This window comes from Protopterus annectens, chromosome 2.part0, assembly GCF_019279795.1.
Source record: "Protopterus annectens isolate FY-2018-M chromosome 2.part0, PAN1.0, whole genome shotgun sequence".
In the NCBI taxonomy this organism is placed as follows: domain Eukaryota; kingdom Metazoa; phylum Chordata; order Ceratodontiformes; family Protopteridae; genus Protopterus; species Protopterus annectens.
The window spans coordinates 530,232,952-530,238,458 of record NC_056728.1 but is presented as its reverse complement, the minus strand read 5'-3'; the positions used below and the strand labels follow the sequence as shown (position 1 = coordinate 530,238,458).

General features: G+C 51.4%; 1 non-coding gene across 1 annotated transcript; it reads right to left on the bottom strand.

The window, feature by feature from the left end:
• Positions 1 to 1,854: 1,854 nt before the first annotated feature.
• Positions 1,855 to 1,927, bottom strand: TRNAK-CUU. Its single transcript has one exon. It is a non-coding gene; the product is annotated as a tRNA-Lys (tRNA).
• Between the last annotated feature and the right edge of the window lie 3,580 nt (positions 1,928 to 5,507).

Here is a 5,507-nt window from a genome sequence, read left to right as displayed (position 1 = left end):
ATAGTTTCCAGGATCCGTTGAGGCACCACCTTTGTGGAGAGGGACCACTGTTGCTGTACGCCACTCTTTGGGTACATATCCTGTAGTAAGGCTAAGATTGAACAGTAGTTTTATGTTTGGGTTTAGCTCTTCTTGGAGTTCATGTAGGACTCAGCCCAGGACACCATCTGGTCCCATTGATGCTGTGTTTTTTGCTTTGGAGAGGGCGGCTCTTACCTGAGCATCTGAGATGTCAGGGGGGCAGCACTCTGTTGGGATAGATATTTGCCCTTTTGGTGGGGAGAGGGGGGAGAAGTTTGCACTGAACCTGTCAGCTAGGATGTTGGCAATGTCTGTGGGCACACTAAGCCTTGTGATTATCCTTAGTGTCCTGTGCAATTTTTCTCTCGAAGCTGGCCTTAGACGATTTTATGAGTGCCCGTAGTTTTTTGCTAATACTGATCAGAGATGCCTTTCCTTTTTGGGATTTTGCTCTATCATGTAGTAGCTTCCTCCTTCTATTGTATAGTTTGTTTATGGCTGGGGTCCACCAGACAGGACGTCTGCCTTTGGAGGATTGGGTCTTGGTTTTATTTGGGATTGCATGATCCATGCATTCCTGAAGGTGTTCATAGAATGCATTTATAAAGGATTCTGCGGTCTGGGCCGTATTTTCCACAGGCCCGGGGACTTTGAAGGATTTCGCCTCAGTTTTGGGGCATGTGAAATTTGCTTTAGAGAAGTTTTTCACTCTGGTTTTCTGGGCAGGGGGTGGGGTCGGAATGTGAATATCCAGTGAGATTAGTTTATGGTCTGATCTTACCAGTGAGGGATACACTTCTGGCCTGGAGCATAGTGTCCCCATGTTCGTGATGATCAGGTCCAGTATGTTTTCCCCTCTTGTGGGAGTGGTAACAAGTTGTTCCATAGCATTTGAGTTTACAAATTCTAGGAACCTTTGGGCTAGGGTGTTGGAGCTAGAGTAATGCTCCCAGTCTATGTTTGGGTAGTTGAAGTCGCCCAATATAATGGTGTTTGGAGAGACCTTCATATTTTCCAGTATTCTCAGGAAGGCCAAGTGGGGTTCCTGTGTTTGGGAGGGTGGTCTGTAGCAGGCTATAAACTGGAAGGCAGTTTTACCCACAGTTAGTTGCACATGAATAGTCTCTGATGCTTCGTTCTGTGCCACCAACCTGGAGGTGTGGGTATCTTTGACGAATATTGATACTCCCCCTCCTTTTGTGGTTCGGTCCAAGTTTTGGGGGTGAAAAACATGGTATGACGTATAACCTGGTAGTGCTGGGGTGCTCTCGGGAGCCTTGAACCAGGTTTTTGTTACTGCACAGATATCGATGTTCTCCATGCTAAGGAGAGTTTCGAGTGCGTGCATCTTGAGGTTTAGACTTCTGGCGTTGAGTAGCATTACTCTTAGTTTCTTATCCCTTGTGATACCTATGGAGGTGGGTTTGTCTTTTGAGCCTTGCCTAAAAAAGGCACTATGGGGTAGCAAGAGCCTTTGCCAATATCCGAAAGCCCAGGGGTGACAGGTGCAAGCTGTCCCTAGCGAAGCATCGTGGCTTGTCGAGCATGTCATCACAGGCTGACAGGCATTGGATCCCCTTTGAATGACACCAACACTTAAGCCAATTGTTGAAATTGATCATCTTGTCTTCATATTGTGGCATCATTCTTGGTGAGGGTAAGATGCTACTCAAGGTCAGGGTCATACCGGCCTGGGCTACATGCTCAGAGAGCTCCTCTATGTCTCTTTTCATGTAGTCCAGTGAGGTACGTCTCAGGTCATTCACACCAGCATGGACAATGACGGAGTCATATTTGTACTTGCCTTGGAGTGACCTGAGCGCAAAATACAGTCGCCCAACGGGGGGCTCGAACCCACGACCCTGAGATTAAGAGTCTCATGCTCTACCAACTGAGCTAGCCAGGCTAGTGTGTGTAAAGCATATCCCTTGCGGCTGTTGTGTGTGTGTAGGTTATATCATTTTAAGTCCTGTTGACCCCCTACCCATTACATTAATTTAAAGACCCTTTTAATGGCATCTGCCTCACATGCACCATGTAACACTATACAGTCCATACCAGTCATCTGTATGGATGTGCATGGGATATCCACATGTTTGCAACCTATATGTGGTCTGTGTCCCTTGACAATGGGCATACCTGTGATATCATTGCCAACTATGTCACAGTTACCATACTGACACACATGCCCACATCAGACATTGTACCTGACTGACACATCATGCTGATACAAAGTCTGTCACTCTATCACTTGTGAAGGTTTGTAGGAGAAGTAGATGAGACCAATTGCTATGTCTGGTGGGTTATCCCAACATCCATGAAGGCATTTGCAAGACTACCTCTTGTAAGGGGTTGTGTGTTATGTCCCTGGCATATAATCTATGTGGAGCATGTCATGTGTACTCAGTAGTATAGTACATACTAATGGATACTTAGGGTTACTAATATGTCTATTGGGAACTGTGCATGTGTTTCTCTATGCACAGCCCCTGTGGCTGTCTTCTATGTGCGTATGTGATGGCTATATAATTTTGTGTGCCTCTTCCACCCTGTGAACTCCCCCATTGCCAACCTACTGTCAGCCCATACAGTTGTCATCCACGGTACAAGCACAGTTGCACAGTTTCTAACACCAAGCCACCATGATGCAATGGTCATACCACTGTGTAATGAACATTAATAGATGGGTAGGTCATCCACTCTGATAAGTTCCAGCTCCATGTGCATGTGTGTCTCAATGCATGTCCCCATGCAGTGGTGTACATGTGTGTGTGTGTGTGTGTGTGTGTGTGTGTGTGTGTGTGTGTGTGTGTGTGTGTGTGTGTGTGTGTCAGATGGCTCTAACATGTTAAGGGCCTCTGAACCCACTATTGTCAATCCAGACAGCCCCTGCAATTGTCACCCACTTCAATAGTAGTGCAGACACTGCCACACTACAGTACTGCTGTGCTTTCTGTGTTATGTACCTAGTCCCCAGCATAAGACTGTGCAGGTAGGGGCTGTGCTCATCCCTTCATCAGCTGCCCCATGTACAGGACTATGACTATGTGTGCACAACCAGCACAAGATGCCAGACATGCATATGGATAGTAGACACACATGTTGGTGATTGTCAGTTTAGACTAACACAGTCTGAACTGTTTCAGGAATACATACCCCAAACCTGTCCTTTACAGTACCAGACATACCTTCATGAAATGCATGATGGCTGAGTTAATGTGACAGAAATGACAGGGGCAACAGTTGCTGATCACTGAATCTGTCGCAGTTAAAGTAATGGCTAAGCTTGTGAGGGACCTAGTGCCAGTACTCAAGTAACCTCCTCTAAATGTGTGAGCCTGTAATCCTACAGAACACCTAGGTGACATGTATGAAAGCTAGCTGGCTGTGTCAAGGATATGTATGCAAGGTCACACTGTCTGCCACAATTGCCTCTCATAAAATGCTGCATGTAAAAACACCTGGTAAACATGTCCATATACAACTGTACCATGGGCATAACAAGGTCACTGCATTTCCACTCCAGCTTACTCAGCATTGCTACTGTCAGCAGGCCCACAGACTGCAGACACACAGACACCTGGAACATTACCAGACTACAGTACATGACACTACAGTCAGTCAGCAGTACTACAGCAGTAGTGCATCATGGCTAACAAGGTACATACACCTCGATGTGTACCCATAACTACTGCCTGCAGACAGCACCTTACACAGCATGACATTGCTACACTGTACTATAGCTACCCTGTGCACAGACCCATATGAGCATGTCTGTGCATTGATGGGATAACAGGGTTGAGGCACAAGTATCATCAAATGCACATGATGTGGTGTTGGATTGCCAGAGGCCTACGCTGGGTCATATGGCTGACATCAGGTGTATGTGTTTCTGGAGGGGTGATGTTCAACTGGGCCATGCAGAGGAGCTGTGCATATCTGGTGGTGACTGGCCTGTGATAGGTATGTGTGAGTGTTTGTCTGCACACCATCAAGTGATGTGGATGCCCGACACAGAACTATGTTGTACAGCCATCGACCACACATGGCAGGATTTATGGTTCACCGTCTCCCGGCAGGGACATTGCAACTGGTTCTGCCAGGAGTATCACTGGCACTTCCAGGCCCAAGGACAGATGCAGTACTACTCCCTGATGGTGACTGGTGTCTTCTGGATTCACATCCCTGATGTGACTGGCCAGGACAACATGCCTATGGCCTGCTCCGGTGTTGTGTGCACAGCAACCTCCCTTTGGTAGTGTTGTTGGCACTGCTGCTACAGGACTGTGAATGTGCAGAGCCATGTGGGCTCACAGCTGATCATGTTGCTGACCTAAGTCCACCTGGCCAATTCCCTACTCCCACCACATGCTCAAGCACAGACATTTCATGGTCGAGCAGTGACAATGTCTCACACCACTGTCTATCCATGAAAGTGGAAAGATGACATTTAGCATCACAAATGCCATGGAGGTTGTCACGCATGGCAGGGAATGCTGAATTCATGACCATGAGCATCTGTCCCAAGTTGCAGTCGGTACACGCATGTGCCTCCATGATGGACCATAACCAGCATCTGGTGACACCTGATGTGGCACTTGCAACAGTTGCTTGAGGGGCAGCAGTCCTCTGTCAAACAACCCTGTCCATATGCCTGTGTGTGACCTTGCCTGCTTCCTGCCTATGGCTGGTGTCTACACTCACACTCTCCATACCCAACACACTAGCCTGTTCCATGCCACCCCCTTTAACCTGCCCATCATCCATAGTTGCTGGGGACTGGGTATGTGTAGGCATACTGACTGTGTGCAGGCACATGGTGGTTCAATGTGGGATACCAAACAACGGCATGGATTCAGGCACCAACAACCCCAAATGTGCCTCACTATGACCACCATCATCATCATGGGAGTCCGCTAAGACACTGACATCAGGTTGTGTGGGGGAGGGACACCAACCCTTTTGTTCAGCTGTGAGGGGAAGACAACATATGTGCACAACACAGTGAAAATCAGACACTAATACCTCGGGGATTGGTACCCCATTTTAAAAAAAAAACAACGGGGGGCCTGCAGAAGCCTACCGGGGGGGGGGGGGGGGGGGGGGGGGGGGGGGGGGGGGGGGGGGGGGGGGGGGGGGGGGGGGGGGGGGGGGGGGGGGGGGGGGGGGGGGGGGGGGGGGGGGGGGGGGGGGGGGGGGGGGGGGGGGGGGGGGGGGGGGGGGGGGGGGGGGGGGGGGGGGGGGGGGGGGGGGGGGGGGGGGGGGGGGGGGGGGGGGGGGGGGGGGGGGGGGGGGGGGGGGGGGGGGGGGGGGGGGGGGGGGGGGGGGGGGGGGGGGGGGGGGGGGGGGGGGGGGGGGGGGGGGGGGGGGGGGGGGGGGGGGGGGGGGGGGGGGGGGGGGGGGGGGGGGGGGGGGGGGGGGGGGGGGGGGGGGGGGGGGGGTGGGGGGGGGGGGGGGGGGGGGGGGGGGGGGGGGGGGGGGGGGGG